This window comes from Amblyomma mixtum, chromosome 9, assembly GCF_055824585.1.
Source record: "Amblyomma mixtum isolate Tamu chromosome 9, ASM5582458v1, whole genome shotgun sequence".
Taxonomy (NCBI): Eukaryota; Metazoa; Arthropoda; class Arachnida; order Ixodida; family Ixodidae; genus Amblyomma; species Amblyomma mixtum.
Genome location: NC_143020.1, coordinates 96,242,107 through 96,265,799, shown reverse-complemented (window position 1 = coordinate 96,265,799; position 23,693 = coordinate 96,242,107). Strand labels below are relative to the sequence as shown.

At 46.0% G+C, this 23,693-nt stretch overlaps 1 protein-coding gene across 3 annotated transcripts in view; it reads right to left on the bottom strand.

Annotated features, from left to right (window-relative positions):
* The window catches only part of LOC149330227 (uncharacterized), a 272,567-nt gene that overhangs the window by 207,730 nt on the left and 41,144 nt on the right, over nt 1–23,693 (bottom strand). The window lies entirely within an intron of this gene.

Here is a 23,693-nt window from a genome sequence, read left to right as displayed (position 1 = left end):
CAGCCGTCGCCGTAGCTCAGCAGTAGAGCACCGGACGCGTAATTCGGAGATCGTGGGTTCGGATCCCACCGGCTGCATGTGTTGTTTTTTCTTCTGCTTTTCTAATGAATTAGCTTTAAGGGATAACATATTCAGTAATATTCTAAGCCAAACAACAGCACAAAATAAATAAATTAAAAATCCCCTGTGTCCCTTGGTTTCTGTGGCTGTTGGCTTCGCTCATATATATATATATATATATATATATATATATATACACAAAAGTGAAAAAAATGGGAAGTTTTGCATAGCCAGTTGCGAAGTTCGCTTTAGAGGCTTTCGACTTTGAGGTGTGGAAACATGTCTACCGAATATTTGGTGCAGCTGTCACGTGACTCGAAATCTGGATCTCGGAATGGCGCACACCATCGTCTGGATGCCCTAATCGTTGCGATGCTTTGCGAGTGTCCAGTGATTGTGTCCTGGACATTTATGATATAAAACCAGAGACTAGCGAAGCAACGATTCCCGGTAAGGAGAACGTTAGCGAATCGCAAAGCGCCGCGCGTTTCATTGGCTATTCTGTCTGGCGACGCCGCTACGTAAAAAGTTGGCAGTGGTTTAGCTCTGGTTAAAAGGTATGACGCCACCTTTGAAAAATCGTTTTTTTGTAAAAATGACATTTTTTTTATATTTCGGGAATCCCAAAACATTCGAAAATGTTTTGCAGCATGAATAATGTTCGTATCTTAATTTGTTCAAAAGTTATAGCCAACTTTCGAAAAGGTGGTGTACAGTTCTAAAACCGAAACTGATATGGTTTGGTAACAGGAAATGAAACTCAGCGATAATCAGTGGCGTATGTTGAAAATTTTCCTGTTTTGTTTTAGTCTGATATGTAAAAGATTATTCAAAGGCAATTTGTAAGGCTTCCTTTTTTTAAAACATTGCTTTAAATTTCCACAAGAGGGATGCAAGACGCTACAAGGGTCTCAGTTGTTTACTTTGCGCGCATTTCACGCTATCGCTTTGAATGCTACCGGATTCGTCCTTCAATGATGGCAGCAGAAGTACAGCAGATATTTTGAGGGAGCAGGCATCGAATCTGGCCACCACACTCTCGTAGCATGTTGCACCAGTGACCACTACCGTGTGACGAAGGCCCAGCGTCAATCAACGGGCGAGGCAAAACATCTCCGCAAGAAAAGACGGGCAGCAACAAATGCCAAAAGAGAGCTCGTGTCAGGTAAGGAGGGCCCTAGCTATGAACCTGGAGGATTTTAACTCACTAGGGCATGATGATCTTGTTTCTACAAGGATTGAAAAACTTTAATCTTGTTTTTCTCAAAACTTTATTTTTCGCAATTTCGTGTTGCGCAAACAGTGATAACTTCCAAATGCATAAATATTTTTCAATGAAACGTTGCATGCTCGTTCCTTTGTTACTAGTCTGTGCAATGAACTAGGATAAATGAAATCGAATCGTGAGTTTTGATATAATCATGTTTTATGTCGAGGAATGTAGGCAAAAATGACACATTTTTTGTTTTCTTTAGCATTTTTGCTGTAACTTTTTTCTTAATTATCGGATGGCAAAGATCCTAGTTGGTTGCACAGTATGGTTAGTTGGCTAACGCTGTGCCGAAAAGTTTGCAATTCCTGCTCTTCATTCACCAGTTATGAATGTTTGCATAACAGCAATGTTTGGGCAATTTTTTGTGAATAATAAATGCCAGCATGGCTTTTTTCACTCTTTTGTGCTTTTGAATATCATATAAAATGGTGCTTTATAAGGTAAATGTGAAATAAAAATTTAATGCTCAAAATTTAAAAAAATTTTGAAAAAAGTGGCGTCATACCTTAAACCTGGAGGATTGCGAAAGCAACGACGAGAGAGAGAGAGGCGATGGAGAGCGCGCGGCAGCGGCGGCGGCGGCCCCGGCACGCTAGCTGCGCGCCGCTACTGCGCATGCGCAACTGGCGAGCGCGGCGGCGGCACCTCTGAGTCACCCACGCAGCGACGGCGGCGGCGCGCCAGCTGTGCGCCGTGTGACGTCACTGCTCCTCGCGCATGCGCAGTATGGCCTTTCGTCAGCTCGGCGACTTGCGTAATGTTGCTTTCGCAACAAAACTCGATTGAAGCATTCAGTCGAAGTGAGCTGAATCCCCTACCTTAAGCAACAGTTGTACATGCATCGCGTATACAATGAGTAAAACCGAAACCACATTTGTCAGTACAGATCTATATCATTTGCTACTCCCAGCAGTAGATAGCGCTGCACTATATTTTCTAAAGTGAACTCTGGTTGTGGCGCCTACGTTTAGAGGATGCTATCTTTCAGTGCGCAAAAGCCCTACAGAAAAATGGATGATAAGAGAGCCCCCTTTGAAGCGGGGTGGTCGCCTGTCCCCTCACGCCTACGATCTACTGTGCTGTGCGCCCATCTATCGGTGACGAGGTGCCCTAAATGTAACAGGCCACGTCAATAACAATATTCTTGCGGATGAGATAAGGAAACAAAAAAAAACATACATTTTTCCGACAAGACAGCAACCGGGCCGAGAAAGATACTCTTCCCGGTCGATTTGGCTCTAGGCTCTCCACTAGGATCGTGCTTGGAATAAAAGGATGCGCTGCATCTCTAGCCGAAAGCCGCAGTCCGCGTAGTCGCGCCCAGGAGAGTGTGTTGTCGAAACTGAAGATAGGCATCGGTTTTCCCGTCGTTCAAATTGAAGCTGTGCTTCTATTGTTCCCTCTAATCCCCCTCTCTCCTTTTTTCGACCTGCGTTGAAGCTTCTGGAAGCAACGCATCAGACCAATAGCCAGTCCCTCCACGTACAGGAAGGAGGGAGTGACGCGTCATCGAGACGCCAATATACCGGTCGCAATGTGCGAGCTGTGTTAGGGAATCGATAGAACCACTATCTTCCTTCAGTTTGGAAACAGGATGTCGATGTAAAATGGCACACACGCACTCTAAACCTGCGGGACAATGTAGGTGTGCCAAGCATGTATCGACTAGTCCAACGACCGATTTGTTTATCACTCTTCATTTCCAAACATAGCATGCAAAGATTTGTTGAATATATGTGTGCTTGTTTGTGCGTTCGTGTTCGCTGTTACCTATGGCCTTATAGAGGTTTGTTTTATGGGAGAGAGCAGTGTAGATTTTATTGAACTAAACAAGGAGGAACCCCTTTTGTGCGTTATTTAGAGTTTTGACCTTGTGCGTCTAACCTTCCTTAAAATTTCCTTGTTGATCGTATGCCCTTCGTTCGCCTCAAATAGGAGGCTTGTCACTATCTTCGCGTTTTTTTCTTTGCGCGAGGTTATAGCAGGAGCTTGCAAACAGTGTTTTGCTACAGGGAATGCGCATGTTGCGCTTGTGCGAAATTGATGTTTATGCTGGAGTGGTGTTCGCGAAAGCTGATGAGACGCTGATGACGATGAGAAGTTGGCACTAATCCTACTAGTGCCTGAATCCTAAGAAGCAATGTTAACTTCAAAAAATCTTACTGCGCTCTCAAATCACAACGCCGACTGGCATAGGCCGGAATCTGAGGCAATATCAAACATACCCTTAATTTTCGCAACTGAATAGCTTTAAACACTGCAGTCTGCCCCATCGTCCACGTTCGGTAGATGTCGAATACAGGATGCGAGAGAGAAAATACCACGACACAGGAGCTGTGTCTAAAATATGCATAGTTAGAACAGCCGCACCATTACATCGGCCTGGTGATACTTTTAACGTAGCTAATATGCAAAGCTCCGAGTGCATTACTGAGAATTTTTAGGCCGTTTTGATCTACCCCTGGCTAAAGTTGCGTTCGCGCCCTAGAGCACACATCTTCAATTGAATCTTTTGTTTTTGCTTATTACTTCTTTATAAAAAATTACCTCATATTAGTTGAACACTCCCAGACATACATAGCGCCACCTTCCGGCATCTACATAGAGCACCCTACGTAAAACTAGAAGCAGGATGTGCTTGCTCTTTAAGACGCCCGTGAAGGAAAGCCAAGCCAGGTATTGAACCTATACGCCAATACCTTCCCACAGCGCTGATTCCAGGAAGTAATGGAAAACCGCTGCGTTCGCATTTTGTTATAGCCAATATACATTCTCAGAATTTCTCCTAACTGAGCAATAACTAATCTGATTATGAGGAAAGCTCCTCTGGAAAAAAAAAATCACTAGAAATTTTGACAGCAAATCACTGATGAACGAGGAAAAAAAATTTAATTCCACGGAACTCCTTCTTTCAGGAAGGCTCATTTATAAAACATCTGTCGTTCGAAGTAAGTAGAAAACCAGTGCTGGTTTTCTACTTACCATGCACCAACTGGCCCAACAAGCTACGCTTCTTCATTACTGTGTCGTTCGAGTGTGGTTTTTTGTACTATTTGCTTTCTTCTATCACTAGGGACGAGCGTTTCTTTGCAAGCTTAGAAAAAGAGACGTTTCTAGGATGTAGACTTCTGCCTCCCTGGTCAATGACAGCAAACTGGGAAGCGACGAAAAAGAACCAGCACTCGCACAAAGCTTGCTTTCCCTCTAGGTGAGCCTATGCAGGGTTAGGAAATTCGACTGGACCCAAAAAGTAAAATCGCGGGGAGCGGCCGCGAGCAAACGAAAACACCATCCCCCCCCCCCCCCCCCCCCTTCCCGACATAGCAGGTCGTACTACGAATTCTTTGCGCGTCAGCAGAGGGCGCTCAATCGCTTCGTTCCGAGAAACTTTGCGCGGCTCGGAATCGCATCGATTTGGCACAAAGTCCGCCCTCGCAAGGCAAATTGGTGATTGCCCCTTGCGGGAGGATCGCAACGACCCACACAAAGCAGCTCTGTGCCGCTTTAAGGGCCTTTTATTCCGCTTGATTGACCGCTCGTAAAGATTCCAGTCAAATGAGAGCGTATGACCTCCAGCTGTGTCAGAATCTAGACGTCAACGTAGTTTGATATCCATGCTCACGCGAGAGCGCGCCAAACGGGATCGTACCGCAGATTACAGCCTCTGAGACGAGATCCGCCCAGTATAACTCGGAAGAAAATCGAAAAGCTATGAGGCTTTTGAAGATAATGTGGACAGAAATGGCAGCTGTGTCCTTGATCATAAGGGGGAACACTGTAAGCACGGTTCTTCAGAAGCAGATATGACTCAGTGGTGGTTATTATAGACAGCATGAGCGTTTCGGCTCTGCAAAGCGCATACTTATAATGTATGCATTTACCCTTTAGCACGCAGTGCAGCGAATTCGTTACAGGACATCTGCACGCCTGTACTCATTATTACTAGGAGCCTGCATGTAAAGTTTAAGGTCAGCCTTTCCTTAGGCATCAAGGCCTCCTGGTAAAAGCATGTGACGCCCCCTGTGAGAAAACTGTGCAAAGCAGAAGGTGGCGCGAATGTGCTTCTTCCTGCCAGTGTCCAAAAGTTTCTCCTCTGTCATTTTCTGACAGTTGCTGCGGGAAAAATAGGAAGCCATTTCCTTACTAAAAAAAAAAAAAAACTTTACTATCAGTGGGACTTTGGTTTAGCCCTAAGACTTCAGCTTGTTCTTCTAGACAACACAGACTAGCTGCACAAAGTGAAACAGGTGCCAGTTCTTGCTCATGATGATCTACCAACTACTCTTAATTTTAGTGCCGTTACCAAATTTAATGATTAGCTGGTGAATGTGAAGATATATATTGTGGAGGTGGGGATTCTTTTCTTCTGAATTCCTTCATACTTTGGACATTAAAGAGTCGAAGACTTGAAACTAGACATGCACCAGGCACCGCGTGCCCGCGGATCACCAGGAGCACCTGTCGCCATCCCCCACGACCTAACCGGGATTGCTCCGTGATAAACCGACACACGCAGTTAGCACCGGGATGGAGCAGAGTTAGCGAGCTTCCCCAAGCGTTGACTCCCACGGGGGGGACGCTTGTACCCATTTCCACAAGGCCGGTGGGTACCCGGGGCGGGGATCGAACCCCCTTTACATTTTACTAACTTGTTATCGTGTTTTCTCCATCCTGGACCTCTTGCTGTTTGTTCACGGGCGTTTATTGCTAATGGATGTGAAGATCTGTTACATTGTTCATTCTTTAGTGTAGCAGCCATGCGCGGTACTAACCGCTTTCTGCGTGATCTTTGTGGTTATTTTTGTCATTAAAGTGTGTTAGACCAACGGTCACTCCATCTGTGTTGTTGCAGAATATAAACGTCACTGAAAAAAAAACGTATAAAAAATTGGACCTTTGAATGACTGGATAACATATGGAAATTATAAATTCAAGGCGAACAGGCTTGAATTTATAAAATGACGTCATTCGATTCATAGCATGATGCCGAAATTAGTATGTGGGAAACAAAGTTTATTTCCTGATTTACCAGTAGCGGAATTGGTCCAAGTAATAGTGTTGTGAACGTGTCATTAGAACTCTGCCTCATTAGTTTTTCCTCTGGTTCAAACAATGATTTCATATGATTAATAATACAAATAACGGCAGCCTGTAGCTTTGCTTCTTAGCGAGGCACTGTTTAGAAGCAATCAGATGTGTAATTACTTCTTCGGTCAGGTTAGCAACTATGTAGTGCAAAATTTGCCACAATCCTGGCAGACCAACGTTTCAGCTGTTAGACTGAGCTCATCCTAAAAGTTGAGTTCAGTGCTGTTTCCTGTGGGATGATTTATGCAAGCAAGACATGACCAAAATAACATCTTTATTCAAATCGGTATCTTATCTCATTTTTGTTGCCCCGTTCCCCGAACGAGCCGACATCAACTCCCCTAATCTAACTCTCCTCTTCAGACCTAACCGCTGCCTCGTGGAAACTTTCTCGTTGAGCACCAGTCGTATTTGCCTAACGGCTCGGTGCACGAGCGAAGTGCCTCCCAAATCACTCTATACGTACCAGCGACGTTCCCGGTAAAGCGTGCCCCATATTTCCCAACGCAACGAACGCAATTGAGGAGTCCTCGTCGATAATTTCAAAGGGACAACTTTGTGTGTCGGAACTGCAGCAATTCGTAAAGCAACTTCTCACTAACTGACGAGCAGAGCTCGGCAAAAGCTTCCCAGTGCGTCCCATGGGATCGGGGTTGCCGCTAGCACTGAGGGAAGAGCGGCGAGCCGGCATTTTAACGGAGAGGTGCGGCGTATCATCGACTTGGCCAAACGAGCCGCGGGCACTTGACCGCGCGCTACGGTATTGATCGCTGGAGCTGCGACTCTCAAAGGAAAACTTCTGGGTGCGGAAAGAGAGGAGTGTCGGAGAGAGAGAGAGAGAGAGAGACAGCCATTTACTCTCAGTCTTGAAGCGCTTAAAATGGCACGGACGTGAAAAGGCCAGTAGACTACTAGGACTCTGGACCACCACGGTAGAGTCCGTCCAGATGGGGAGCGACGATCGTTCAAGAGTCGGACATGAAAATAAATAATAAAAAACGAAACCCCGGATGTTTGTATTCCCTTGACGACGACTTTGAAGAGCAAGAAGCAAGATAAAAAAAAAAGACTAAACAGACTGCGGTGCTTTGACGCAAGCGGCATCAAGTGGTCTCTGCGGCCTGTGGGCTGTCCTTGAAAGCCCGGCATAGCAGACACTTTCAAGAAAAGTGCATATCTTTCTCGGTGCTCCGAGCCGTGGGCTTTACGAAACGCGAACAGACGCTTCGAAGTGCTTACCGCTGCGCCTAGTCGTTGGCCCACTAGTTTTCGCTGACTATGCTCTTGGCGCCAGTCACGTACAACCGCCATCATTGACAGACGTGTGAAAGTTGCTCGTTTCTCACTTGTAGCAGGGTGTGAGGTCTGGTTTGAACTCTCACCAACGAAATCATAAACAGGGATGATTTCAAGGCAGCTCGAAGTAAAACGCTGCAGTTTAAAGAGGTCTCTACGCGACAATCATGGCTTGGCACACTGCTGCAATAAAGACTTTCAAGCGACGCTTCAACTGGATGATGCTCGGTCCGAAAGCTCCAAAAGGTTATGAACGAGCTCACTAATCTGCTTGGCACTCTGTCAAGAACGGGTTTATGAGTTCTCACTCAGTATAAGGCTGTCACAAGGGATAAGCGGAGCTTTCAGACATCACCGGCAAATCATTATTTTTCCTCCATTGACATGGCGTATACATGAGTTAGGATAAGTTTTAACTAACCAGATTACTAAAGCGGACATATTTTGCAGCCTGAATGTTTTAAAGAAAAAAACTTTAATGGGCAGAAAGAACTACGCGCCCCCCTTTCTAGCAATGGCATTTTATCTTGCGCGGTTTATACACGTAGAACAGCCACTTTTGTGGCATTATTGTACTCGACTTTTCATTACGAGAAAAAACAAAAGCGAATTTTCTCTAGGCTGCAAAGACTTGAGTAAACAATAAACGTAGGTTAGAACAGCCCGCTCTTGCTTAACGCCGATAGGCCCAGAAGTCGGCTTGCATCGAAAAGCCTGAATTCACTAGCACTGAACCAAAAACAGTTAAGATAGTAAGCGAAAAGAGTGTCCTGAAAGTTTATTTTAACGCGTTAGTTAAAATTTAATACACACATTTTATGTTTTCACAGTAGTGATACCCCCTCCTTATTCCCTGAGAGGCGCACGTTTCTATCATTTCAAAGTCTTTCAAGTCACCTTCGGCTCGATTTCGAGCGACATAAAGTGTCGAAAATGTGTCGCGTCATTGTCACGCAGTTTCCGAGGCACACAAGCAAAATAATCGCACACAAAACTCGAACGCACGGACGGAGGAGAGAACATATCTCCTCGTCCACGCTTCAAATACCACGCGGAGAGCGCCTAACCTGACTGGGAAATCTATGTCGCGCAGGGAACAACAGACAAAAAAAAAATACAGAATGAAAACCAACACAAGTTTCCAAACCCATCGCTTCAAAAGCAACGGATCGACTTTGGAAGAACGTAAAGTCTCTGATGTTACAAACGAAACGTCACGAATCGAAAAGCCGCCCGTCGTACCGTCCCCAACGGGATACAGAAACCTGAAGGCGTTCCGCTCCGTTTAGTGTTTTGGTTTTGCTTGTGACGTTACACAGAAAGCATTGAACGAAATACGGGTTCGCCTTTCTGAAAAGCATAACATCTCCAGGACTTGACTGAGGACTGGCTTATGGGATTTTCTCTTTTGCAGTTTACCCGGTAGCGATGAAGCAAGACAGTTTTCATGTGAAGGAGTCTTTATCTTTTTTTCTCTAGCGCTGCGCCGTCGCCGCTTGGAGGAAGACTTCTGAAAGGTCGTGATGTTCCGGACTCGGCTGAGACAAGCATCGGTTCATACGACTCTCCTTGATCACGTTCGCTGGTTAGCACTAACGAGGACGAGTCTTTGAATGCGCCTTGAGGATTAAACTGCTTCGTGGTTTTGTGACGCAATAGTGGAAGATACAGTGAGGTTTTTTCGGCTGGCAACAACGTTGAGCGAAGACCACTCGAGCACTGCACTGGAAATTTTACGCCGTGAAAGGCCCGAATGGAATGTTGATTTTTAAGTCGGGAAAACTTATTTAGTTACATTCAACAGCAACTGGTTAAAGTGAAAAGGTGAGTAATGATAACATATCGCCGATAAAGTATAAATTTGTTGATTGTTTGTTTATGGGGTTTAACGTCCCGAAGCGACTAAGGTTATGAGAGACGCCGTAGTGGAGGGCTCCGGCAATTTCGATCACCTGGGGTTCTTTAACGCGCACTGACATCGCACAGTACACGGGCCTCTAGAATTTCTCCTCCAAAGAAATTCGGCCGCCGCGGCCGGGATCGAACCCGCCTCTTTCGGGTCAGCAGCCGAGCACCATAACCACTGAGCCACCGCGGCGGCAAAGTACAAATTTGCAAGTGCTGCTAATTTAACGCGGTCAATGACATCCGCATGCCCAAATCTTTTTGGCGGTCGATTTTTGCCTGAAGAATAATCGTGCGAAATTACACTTCAGCTTTAGGCCCGGCCGGACCAGTCCTGTACATGTGAACGAAAAGAATGAAAGATTACATTACAATTACTTTACCTGAAATGTAGCGGATTTCAGCCTTCAATTGCTCCTTCTCAATTTATTTGTCATACGACCAATTTACATGGACTAGAATGAACCGCAGCGGCTTCCGTGACCTGCAGTGTGCTAGAATTCATACGCTTGATGATGGTTTGGTTTGGTTTATGGGGTTTAACGTCCCAAAGCGACTGAGGCTATGAGAGACGCCGTAGTGAAGGGCTCCGGAAATTTCGACCACCTGGGGTTCTTTAACGTGCACTGACATCGCACAGTACACGGGCCTCTAGAATTTCTCCTCCAAAGAAATTCCAGCCGCCGCGGCCGGGATCGAACCCGCGTCTTTCGGGTCAGCAGCCGAGCACCATAGCCACTGAGCCACCGCGGCGGCTCATACGCTTGATGAGATTCACTGGTCACTGACCATGGTCAAACAAAAAATTACGTTTCGGGAGTACTACGGCTCCCTTGTTCACCATGAAGATCGTGAACAAGGGAGCCGTAGCGCTCCCGAAACGTCATTTTTTGTTTGACCATGGTCAGTGACCAGTGAATCTCATCAAGCCATGATTCCTGACCAGACGGTATGCCGTCGAACCCTTGACTAATTCTTGGTATTCTGCTGTGCCATCGCGAAGAAACTAGAACCGCAGAACATGTGGATAATCAAATGCAGGCCACTCAAGCTTGCATATCCGTACATCGTTTCCCAAGCGGCTTTCCTGCATCTTGACCACTGCCTCTCTGTCGAGAATGGATATTTCAATCTAGAACTATAGGGTTAGCCGCCAAGTTTCGGTTCTCTAAGTTATGCCAATGGTTCTACAAGTTATACCGGTTGTTTTTGGAAGAGAATTTAACTGATTATCTGCAACAGATATCAGGAAAACACTATTGCTGAATTACCGAGAACCTATCCTTGTAAAAAGTAATAAATGAGTTACAATAATATGAAAAAATGTAATTGATTGCCGCTTCTCAACTACTTTTAGTGCGTTACGTACAACCCTTGTTGCGACCGACTGTTGCACCGAATTCACGCTGTTAGCTCCGCAGAGCGCCGACCAGTGGCTCAATGAATGAACTAATTCTGTTCAGTTGAGAATATAGTGCAGGTATATACAGGGTGTTCCAGCTAACTTGGACCAAGGTTTATAAAAAAACTAAGCGTTCTTCAGAGCTGAAATCGCGTGGATGTTGTTGATGTTTATCTAAAGTTACAGTACCATTTTTTCGGTTCTCCTATTTGAATAATTAGTCGAGATAAATAAATTAACTTCTTAAATATAGCTTAAAACGTTCAGGCGTCAATAGTAAGGTTGTGGAGCTCCACAAATATCGACCAACCCAGGCACTTCCAACGAGATAGACCTAGCGTGGCCGTTTTTATTCAGGAAAAACGAAAGCCCGCGGAGTTTAAAAAAATACCACGTGACAGAGCGCTTCGTGCGCCCGGATGCGCCGTGATTACAGCGCTCTCATCAGTGCGTTGTAAGAAACATCACCCGCTTCGGCCCTTTCGTGCTGCCCAAGACAGGGCTTCACGATGTGCTTGGTTCCAAGATAAGCGCCAGAGGGTTCGGGCGGGAGTTCAAAGAAAGCGCGGCTCCCGTTTCTGAGGGCAATAACTGCACACTCACGTTAGCAGAATGCTTGCGGAAGAACGATGACAATCTCCTGAGTTTGAATTTGGGAGCAAGATTCCAACAAGCAAAGACGCATATAACAAGCCTGATAACGTCGTGTGAATTACGCTGAAAAACAGGAGCCGCGGTTTCTTTCCGCTGCCCGTACCCACTGGCGCTTATCTTGGAACCAAGCACATCGCGAAGCCCTGTCTTGGGCAGCACGAAAGGGCCGAAGCGGGCGATGTTTCTAACGAAGCACGGATGAGAGCGCTGTAATCGCGGCGCATCTGGGCGCACAGAGCGCGCTGTCACGTGGTATATTTTAAAATCCGCGGGCTTTCGTTTTTCCCGAATAAAAATGGCCACGCTAGGTCTATCTCCATGGAAGTGCCTGGGTTGGACGATATTTACGGAGCTCCACAACCTTCCTATGGACGCCTGAACGTTTCAAGCTATATTTAAAAAGTTAATTTATTTATCTCGACTAATTATTCAAACAGGAGGAGGGAAAAAGTGGTACTGTAACTTTAGATAAACCTCAATAACATCCACGCGATTTCAGTTCTGAAGAACGCTTAGTTTTTTTTATAAATCTTGGTCCAAGTTAGCTGGGACACCCTTGCGCATATAAAACAACTGCTGACTGTATCTTGACATTTTACAGCACGACAAAATTCTTGGAATGCTTGACAGTAGTTTCGATTCGAAAGCAGCAGGATAGTTTTGGACCGTTCCTGCAAACCTTTTTTCGAGGTTCGGAAAATTTTTCAACCATTAATCAGTACGCTTAATGCCCCCCAAGAAAATTGTCAGTTTAACCTCCGGCTTTGCAGAGTGTTTCCTGAGCACAGTGTGACTGATTTTATTACTGCTTTGACATATTACTAGTTTAGTTTAGTTTATGGGGTTTAACGTCCCAAAGCGACTAAGGCTATGAGAGACGCAGTAGTGAAGGGCTCCGGAAATTTCGACCACCTGGGGTTCTTTAACTTGCACTGACATCGCACAGTACACAGGCCTCTAGAATTTCTCCTCCAAAGAAATTCAACCGCCACGGCCGGGATCGAACCCGCGTCTTTCGGCTCAGCAGCCGAGCACCATAACCACTGAGGCACCGCGGCGGCTTTTGTCATATTACTGTTTTACTACTTCTGTACTTAAACAACACATTAAGAGTACCATCCGGAACTCAGAAAACGACTTTCTTCAGGCTCATAAACCAATTTTAAGTCGGGAACTGCGCAACCGGCTATACAGTGGCCCGTTTGATTTCCCAATACAACTGGCGTTATGGGAGTAAATGCACCGGCAGCAGTCGTTCCGTAACTTTTCACAGTCAACGTGTCCTTAGGCACCAGCTCCCTCATTTGACATTGGGCTCGTTCCCTAATAGAGGTGTGTTATCGACCCACAGCAATCCCCGCCGAATCCCGAATGAACTGTCGCGAAACGGGGGAACTGAAATATTGCCGACTTCCACGAACCAAGCACATACGGCGGAAGTGCTGACTGCTAATCGAAGAACAGGAGGAGGCATAAAGGGACGCTGTATCTTAGGCCATGAAGCAGCGGTCAGATAATTACTTCACTAAGGCAGAGATTAATTATGTTATGGGCTACTGTTTATCTCAATCATCGCTTTTGTTTTCTTTTTCCTACCTCACAGGTAGCTTCGGCTCAGTGGGCACTCGTAACTAGTTTTGGTGTTGTGCAAGAACTTGCAACGAAGTTCTCTTGATACCCTCCTTCAGCTTAATAAAAAATAACTTCCCACCATCCCACGACAAAATGAGTAACATAGTATGTAGTCATGCCTTCATTGTGATGCAAGCGCTCGTCGTACAGCGTTCCGGCTGGCGTCATACGCGCGCATGTGTGCGTCGTGTGTGTGTGTGTGTGTGTGTGTGTGTGTGTGTGTGTGTGTGTGTGTGTGTGTGTGTGTGTGTGTGTGTGTGCGCGCGTGTGTGTGTGTGTGTGTGTGTGCGCGCGTGTGCGTTGTGTGCGTTGTGTGAGTGTGCGTTGCGTGCGTGCACGTGTTGTGTGCGTGTTGCGAGTGTGTTGCGGGCGTGTTGCGGGCGTGTTGCGGGCGTGTTGCGGGCGTGTTGCGGGCGTGTTGCGCGCGTGTTGCGCGCGTGTTGCGCGCGTGTTCTGTGAGTGTTCTGAGCGTGTTCTGAGCGTGTTGTGTGCGTGTTGTGTGCGTGTTGTGGGCATGTTGTGGGCTTGTTGTGGGCGTGTTGTGGGCGTGTTGTGGGCTTGTTGTGGGGGTGTTGTGGGCGTGTTGTGTGTGTGTGAGTGCGTGTGTGTGTGCGCGTTGTGTGCGTGTGTGTGTGGGGGGGGGGGGAGTGGGCGGGTGGGTGGGTGAGTGAGTGGGTGGTGTCATATGTCACACCAGAGAAAAGAACTTCAATGCGTGCACAAAAATTACGCGTAAATAATGCACCCAGTGACAGTAACGCTTTCTCATTCCCACACGTAAGCAGTCTTTATTGCCTTTGCCATTTTTTTTGTATACGCTCTGTTTATGGGTGCAACAAGTGTATTTCATTTGTCTGTTTGTCGTCTTCATATCTGCAGTTTGACACATGGCTTTTCCTCCCGCATTTGTTTTGTAACTTCCCTGCATTAGTGTGGATTAACGTACCTTGACAGCAGGTGCTGACTGGAAACAAAAGGGGAGGGGCGGAGCATGCAACTCGGGGAGTGAAATTCGGGAACAGAAAACCACACAGAACTCCTGTCCAAATTGTCCGGAAATATGATCTGAACCTTGGAAGCTCCCTTTCCTTTGATCGCTTTTCTTACCTTACATGAGGTCTCCTTACCTCACACGGTTGACTGAGAAAGCAAGCGTATTCTAAAACCTCCTCTTATCCATCCTCAGGTGAGGACTGTTTGCGGTACGTTGTATTTTAGGGAGCCCGCCGTAAGATTTACGAGACCGTCTTTAACAAAAACTGAAATGTAGTTCGTCGCACAGTTATTAAACTGGATGGCTTGTATTCAGACGCGTTGACACTTCCTTCCAATTTGGTCTGCTAAAAGTGAACAATCGGCATAATGACGAACTCACCTCATAATAACGAACTTCTTAACGAACTTCATAATAACGAACTCACAGGGAAACCTAATTCTATTATGTGCCGGCGGCCTTGAGCCACCCTTTCTAAATAAACAGCTGACTCATTCATTCATTCATTCATTCATTCATTCATTCATTCATTCATTCATTCATTCATTCATTCATTCGTTTATTTTCTACTGGCAATGCCTCAGCATTAGCAGTGTTTGATTCTTTTACCGTAAGTTACGTCACATCCTTCTGGCCAATAGACGAGCTTTAGGACCTATGACGGAATTTGACCCAACGAGGCTTCAATACATCGCTTCAAAAAAAGCAACTAAACCGGTTCGTGATATGTCAGTGCCAGACTCACGGTTCTCCCAAGTCGAAATCCTATAGACATCCGTCGCCACGCAGCCAGCACAGCTCCCCCCAATCTACCTTCCGGTGGTCACGTCCTCGCCTCGTCCATCTCACCTGTCACACCTCCCCCCTTGCTCTTCTATTTCAACAGCCCGCCGGCAGTCTACGCCAGCTTTTCCCGTACTCCGCAAACAGCGCTAACGTGTGGGGTATAGAAGGTGGCCGCTCTCCCGAGCGTTTACCAATGCTTCCGCCGACGACCACGCCTGGGTCCCGGCGAAGCTGCTGACGCAGATGATGACGCAAGCGATCGCTGCTTTGCTGGGCAATTCCTGGCGCGGCTCACTACAACCCCGATGGCAGCTTAATCGAGGAGTTGTGACTACATTCATGCGTGCGGGATGAAAGTGTCCTCTCTAAATAGCCATACGAGCGCTCTGATTACCTATCATTCATTCATTCATTCATTCATTCATTCATTCATTCATTCATTCATTCATTCATTCATTCATTCATTCATTCATTCATTCAAGAAGTATGCTTCAATCGTAGCTCTGGACACCAGTTTTTGTCGCAGGCAGCGCGTTTTGACGTCAGACACTCATAATATTTATAGGGGAGAGGAAAGGCGCAGGGAGGTCAGAAAGACGCATTCAAACGTAACCTTAATATTGGTGCTCGATAAGTACTATAAATCTCACAAGAGAAAAGTATACAACACGTGTATCTTACCGGTACTCACCTATGCGGCAGAAATGTGTTGGCTAACAAAGAGGGTCCAGCTTATGTTAAGGACTACGCAGCGAGATATGGAAAGAAAAATGATAGGTGTAACGTTAAGGGATCGTAAGCGGGCGGAGTGGGTGAGGGGACAAACGCGGGTTAACGACATCATAGTCAATATCAAGAGGAAGAAATGGGCTTGGGCAGGGCATGTAATGCGAAGGCGAGATAACCGGTGATCATTAAGGGTTAGCAGAGTAGTTTCCAAGAGAAGGCACGCGTAGCAGGGGGCGGCACAAAGTTAGGTGGGCGGATGAGATTAAGAAATTTGCGGGGATACGGTGGCCGCAACTGGCAAAGGACAGGGTTAACTGAAGAGACATGGGAGAGGTATTTGCCCTGCAGTGGGCGCAGTCAGGCTGATTATGATGACGATGATGATGAAGTACTAGAAAGCATTTGGTGCCACCTTTTTCAAAAGCGTGGAGCCCAGAGGGTTTCTGAGCCTTACCGTGTAGCTTGTAATGCAAGCTTAGTGATCAAAGTCTATTGACGGCAAGGAGATTTTCATTCCTTCCGCTGCCAACGGGTAGGGCTTCAACGAATGCTACAGGAGGCCCACCACACGCCTTAGAAACAATTCCATTGGGGTCTAAACTTTCGAAAAATGCTTCACGTTGATTTTCGAACGTTTATATATATGTGTGTGTCTATAACCGTTGTGTCTTGTCGGTGCCTGCGTGTTGTCATTGCCGCTTTGCTAACTGTTGAACGAGCTATAAAACCACAGTTCTACAAAAAACATTGATATCTACTTACTGATACATTTGACTCCCCAAACGGACTCATGTTTTCTTTTTCTTTTTTCAAAATTATACCCGAATTGCCATTTAGTACCAGTTGTGCCATCTGTCGACGAACAAAAAAAAAAAATGCTTTGAACGTGCCCTACTAGCCTCGAACCGGACACAGTGTACGAAACCGAACGACAATGTAGACTCGTCTTGAGCCAGAAATGACGGTTGGATTAAGACGAGCCTGACTTGTCCAAATCCGCTATGGGGTTAATACAACATATTTAGTGCTTTTTTAGAAAATAAAGTGTTGACGTATTAAGGCGGATGTGCAGTTACTGCTGTACCTTTTTTCCGTGGATGCAAAGTTTACGTCTAGCTAGACTCCGCCATCCTTCTCTAAAGCGCGCGAGTGGCGAGCCGAGACGCAAAGAGAAACTGCAGTAAAAAAAACCAACCGGCTTTCGTAAGCAGTTGTAACTTTCACAGATGAGCTTGCTTGAGCAGAGTTTACACTTTTGCAAGGTAACCACAGTGTTTATTGGGAAGAAATCGCAAATGCTCTACAACGGTATTGTATTTCGGTATGCTCTGGCGGAGTAATGCAGCTTTCTATTTTTGCCCCCCATATCTTTCCTGCCTTTATTTTGTGGTCATGTCCTTGTCATTATGTTGCCTGTGCTGCAAATAACACACAAAAAACTTGTTTTCATTTATTCTTTTTTTGTTGGCACAAAGTTAGTGGCTGTCCGTGCGTATGCCATGCTAGAGTGAAAATAGTGAAACAGAACAACAGCGCAATTTACTGTATTCTTTTCACCATTCCGTCCTCTTCCTTTCACGCCTTTAACACATTACCATCAACAGCACAGCGATGCTTGTTAGATGCGGGAAATAATTAGGGCAGTCGCAAGGCGTTATCTTCAAACCATTAGAACGGCGCGGAGTGTAACAAACACGCTTCTTTATTTCTCCCTTCTTTCTTGTTTATCTTCTCTCTTTCTCTTATTTTACTCCAATTTGTTTTTGATTGTTTTCTCTTGACTTCCTTATTTTTCTTCATAATTCCTTCTTCTTTGTTTCTTTTCCACCATCGTTTTTCTTTTTATCTTTTTGTTTCCTTTGTGTTGTCTATTTTTTGTTTTTTTCTTTATCTTTATTTTTGCTACAGGCGATATAGCGTAAGCGCCCGGAGCTCTCTGAATATAACTCTTAAGAAGTACCCACCATAAAAGAAAGGTTCCAGTTAAACTTTTATAGATGTAATATCTCTCAACCATGATGAAAAAGAGAGGCTCTGTCAGTGCACGGCTGTCAGTGCACGTTAAAGAACCCCAGGTGGTCGAAATTTCCGGAGCCCTCCACTACGGCGTCTCTCATAGCCTTAGTCGCTTTGGGACGTTAAACCCCATAAACTAACTAACTAAACTAACTAACTCTTGTTTTACATTACATGTCCCTTCTGCGGCCAATACTCATTTACGACAAATTGTGCGTTTAAAACAATTTCGTCGATTTCTTCACCGAAAGCAGGTAACAGCATGAAAGCTGCGACATTCGAATCACTATGTCCCACATGAGAGGTATGGATGTCCTGGATGTCTAGCTGGATGTCCAGGCAATCGCAGCGGCCAACAAGTATCGGCGCGTCAACAACGACAGAACTGGTAATAGCGCTGCAATAAGACGTACACAAGAAAGACTGACACAGGACATAGCGCATGTCCTGTGTCAGTCTTTCTTGTGTACGTCTTATTGCAGCGCTATTACCAGTTCTGTCTGAAATAATGCACCATCTAGCCCAAATTGACGTTCTTCTAAACCATCTCTCGAAAACCCAGGGCCCTTTTGTGTGTGACCACCCGTCGTTTTCTCAACTCGATTATCGCATGTCCTGTGTCAGTCTTTCTTGTGTACGTCTTATTGCAGCGCTATTACCAGTTCTGTCTCAAATAATGCACCATCTAGCCCAAATTGACGTTCTTCTAAACCAACAACGACAGCTTGCTACCGTACAATGAACACCAGTGATGTTGTGGTGTTATTAGCGCCAGCGGTGTTCTGGCCTTACGTGCCACCGATCTCTATCCCCACCCCCGTCCCCTTCCCATCATGCACCACACCTGACGTATTGCCTGCGTGGGAAGCTGTGAGCAATACAAAGGATCTAACAGCGAAGTAGAACATGAGAACTTTGTTTAGTGAATATACAGCCTATTGACGCAAGGACTAGAAATACAAGAGCGGCATATTATTTCAGGTAAGGAGTGATAATAAAATAAACGCAGCACACGTCTCTGGCAACGAACAAAGCCAGTACCCACACTAGTAAACGTAACGAAGTAAACAAAGATGACAGAAAATGCGAACACTGATTGATTGCCTGAGCATGTAGCAATGTGTGCATCGATCAGTATGCGTACAATACGTTCTGCTAGCAATTCACATCGAAGTATGATGATGAATTTTTATGACGCAAGGACATCTGGGGCCAAAGAGCGTCATGACACAAGGTAAAAGGAGTGAAAGAACCATTTCCCAAGCGTTTCACCCTAAAAAAGCCAAGCACCAGGCAGAGGAAAACTTTTACCCATTGTTTCACCACTGGGTTCCCGGCGGCACTGGGGATCCAAACCCGCATCCACCGCATGCGAATTCGCTTGGACGTAACCGCCAACACATTCTATCTCACAGATAACTGATATAATTCATGCACCTCATCTCCCTTTCGGTCACCTCATGACACCCGCCCCCAGTTTGCACTTATATCCCCCATCGGCGCTAGACCCCCTAATGAAGCCCCTACAGACCATGCAAGGAGCAAACACTTTTCCAGAGTGAGTGTCTCGCAAAAAGAAAACGACAATGATGGCTGCCATATCGCAGACCCGCTTGTAGGAGTTTGCTGGTTTGGTTTGGTTTATAGCGGTTTAACGCCCCGAAGCAACTCAGGCTATGAGGGACGCCGTAGTGAAGGGCTCCGGAAATTTCGACCCCCTGGGGTTCTTCAACGTGCACTGACATCGTTCGGCACACGCCCTCTAGAATTTCGCCTTAATCGAAATTCGGCAGCCGTGGCCGGGATCAAACCCGCGTCTTCGGGTCAGAAGCCGAACGCCGTAACCACTGAGCCACCGCGGCGGGCTTGTAGCAGTTTGCGTCTGGTCTGGATAGTCTACAGTAAAATCTTACATTATATCTAGAATCTAGGGTAGTGAAATCTTACATTATATGCAAAAATTGCGTTCATAAACGGTTCCCCGCTCAAAAATGCTTGTTTCCAGAATTGTTGGGTATGGTTTCATCCCGTTTTACTCTTTTATGTTTATAATGCACATGAACAACAAGCAAATCCGCCATGGCTGCATATTTTCGACGATGGTTCTACTTCGTAGCCACTCCTTTCGGTTTGGCACATTAAGATTCGGTAACTGATAACGTAATATTAATATTTGAGGACTTTTTTCAATCGCATACTGCACATCGAAACCAGATGTCACGGTCCTGTTGCTTTTGACCATTCTGACAGCATCACGAAAGCTACTCCGTCAAGGAAATTTCCGCTGCTCGGTTCGGAGAGTCGCACGTGTTGCAAGTCAACGCACACGAAAAGCAAGCGGCATTCTTCGGACCCCACAGCGTTCTAGCAGGTCGATACGCGGGAGCCGCTCGCGTGCAAGCGGGCGCCACAGGGGGAAAATAGCGGCGCCGAACAAGCGATGACGCCAGGGGTCGGTCCAGCGCTCCGACGGTGATACGTTTTCATTATTGACCCGAAAGACGAAATGCACCGCACCGCCCATGCGTCTCTTCCTGGCGAACCGACTCCTCCCCATCCTTTCCCTTTCCCCTCCACTAGCGGATGAGGGATGCACCGAACATTCGCGAGCACTTACCGTTGAACTGTGTAGTACACGGGGCGAAGAAATAATAAAGTACAAGATGCACATGATGGCCGGATACATCCGTCTTAACCGGATTAGGTCGCTCCGTGTTTACCACGACCTTCGCCTTGGCACTTTGGACAGTAACAAATTAGTAATGGCCCCAATGTAGATGTACTATCGTGCGCGGTATTACATGCAACACGCATCAGGTGGTACAAGCTGATTTCACGAAGCAATGCGAGTCGGGCGGGCGCCATGCAGCACAGAGTGTTCATTTTCTATCAAACGCAAATCAGGAGAAGGTGGCGCCAGAGCGTTGCAAGTAAGTTTTATCGAAACTGTTCATACAAAAAGGAACGTTGTATTAATGACGATATGCGGGATAACTGGCAGACGAGAGAGATTCGGAACATAGTATTTTTTTCGCGACTCTACATACGAAAAGAAACGCTACATTATTGTCGAGATACGGGGTAGTTTACATATGAGAGAGATTCAGAACATATTTTATCGTTTATGGTTCTATTTGTGGGGATTTAACGTCCCAAAACGATTCAGGCTATGAGGGACGCCGTAGTGAAGGGCTCCGGAAATTTCGGCCACCTGGGATTCTTTAACGTGCACTGACATCGCACAGCACACGGGCCTCCAGTATTTTGCCTGCATCGAAATTCCACCTCCGCGGCCAGGATCGGCCCCGCGTCTTTAGGGTCAGCAGCCGAGTACCATAGCCACTACATGCATGCTTTCGTCGTTCCACGTGCGAGTCGGGGCAGGGATCGCCGGTCGAGAAAAGTCCGAGGAGTTGAGTGGCAGCTTCGTAAGTGCCCCCCATCTGCCTTCTCCGCGACCTCTGACTAAGGCGCAATTTAAAATAGCGCCCCATCTGCTCGCTCTCCCATATGCGTGCTCGCCTCGCGCCTTGCTCCCCCCCTTCCTCTTTAAGTGGACTGGCAACTCGCCCGAAATTCTGCAATGATAGAACCAACGCTGCATGTGCGCCTCTTTACAGACGTGCCTTGAGCTAAGTCGACAGTTTGCGCGATATCCCTCGCCTCTTCTCAAAGGAAGGCGCTGCTTGAAAATTGCAGTGATGGGGTGTTGGTTGAAAACTGCAACAAAGTTGATAAGACTGCATTATGTGACAAAGAAAAATACATCGAAGAACTGAAGGTTGTCACGTCCCGCTGATATATCTTCAGTTGCTAAATCAACAGATGTCACTGGTTGCCGTGCGTCACGGTATCCTTGCTATAATCGCCACAGACGGCGCTCGGAATTGCTTGCCATGCATAAAAAACACCGTGAACATATACCGCATTATCCTATATAGATTGCATAGGACTGAACAGGGCACCAAAAGAATTCTACAGGCTCGTGTACTGTGCCATGTCAGTGCACGTTAAAGAACTGCAGGTGGTCGAAATTTCCGGAGCCCTTCACTGCGGCGTCTCTCATATCCCTAGTCGCTTTCGGACGTTAAACCCCGCAAAACAAAGCAAACCAAATTCTATTTCTTCGCTAGAATATCCGCAGCTGGCCCACAATCCTCATGGGACAGATGTGCATTCCGCGCATCAAAATTTAAGTGCATCTTCATCATCATCATCAGCAGCACAAGCTTGACTATGCTCACTGCCGGAGAAAAGTCTCTCCCATGAATCTCCAATTAACCTTTTCCTGTGCCAGCTCCGACCACCTTCTATTCGCAAATTTCTTAATCTCATCCGCCCACCTAACTTTTAATCGCTCCCGGCTAACTGCCCGTCGCTTAGAATCCAGTCTGTTACCTTTAAGGACCATCGATTATCTTCCCTTCGTATTCCGTGCCCTGCCCAAGCCCATTTTTTCCCCTTCATTTCGACTAGAACGCCACTAACTAGCGCTTGTTCTTAGAGCCACTCTGCTCATTCGTCGTCTCTTAACATTGCACCTATCATTGACTTCTCCACATCTATCTGCGTTGCCCTCAATTTATTCACATAAGTTAACACATAAGATAACACAGAAGTTGTGTTATCCTTGATGACATATTTCCCAATATCTTCTTTGCATATGTTATCGTATGTAGTAATATCCCCCCTACAATAATGTCTCATGGGCGCTGTAGATACCTGCAATAAATGAATAGACAAATAAATAAATAAATAAGATCTTGCGACCAAATACTGCATCAGGGCGGCCAAATTCACTTCTGATGAGGGAGGGCGTTGTCGGCTTTGTTAACTGAGATCAGGCCTCACCCCAGGCCTGGCGGTGGAATTCCATCGACACGCGGATTATTCCATCCATCGACACGCGCAAAGACGGTCGTTTCAACTTGGAAACAAGACCCGTCATTGTCTTCGGCCCCTTCGCTTTTACTCTCTTCATCGAGTGCAGGCATCAGCAAGCCAGCTTCGGCGAAGCCAGTGACGATAACATGACTAGCGAACGTGTTTCAGAATTGTGCTATCCGCTTGCGCACTTCAAGTTCATATCATTCGAAACCGAGATATCAACTAGCCCCTTAAATACGAGCGCAACAAGTTAGCAGCGCGCTGGCAACGGAAGCACAGCGCGAGTGCCACAAAACTTAGTAATAGAAGTTCGTTGTGTGTTTCATGCTACATTGGAGGATATCGAGAAATAAAACACTGCATAGCCCGCAAAGTGCAAAGTTTAAGCATTTAAGCATGTAAAGCTCTCGGATTGGTACGGTTTTAGAAGTGTCACGGACACCACGTCAAAGAAATTCCCCCAAAACATGTTTAATTAGTGCCACGCTACAAGGTAGTTGCATAACATAATAAAGCTTGCAAACATTAAAGGTGTAACGGAATTTGTTTTGTTGTTAAAGCTGGTGATACTCCTAAGCGGAGATCTTGTGTTGCGAACGTTTTGTTCGGGGTGCTTAACCAAGTGTAACTGCAGAGAGCGAGATGTAATCGTTCCTTGAATCTAGGCAGACTCGCTTGCCATGTTCTCTTGATTCTTCTAGAAAATTTCGGTACGCCCGAAATTATTTGAGTAAGAGCTACGTGCCAAAGAAAAGCTCGATGTCAGAATTAAACATTTTCCACGGCTATATTCAGTGCCCGGATGATAAGTTCTTGATCAGTATCGTATTTCAGTGCTGCCTGAAATCTTGACAGTCTTAAATTTACAAACGACAAGTAGGTAAAAAGAGAATCGCAATTTAAAAATGCCATTCAGGTTTTTCTAATTGCGATTAATCCATAATCTTATGTGAAACACCATTCCTTTGCGG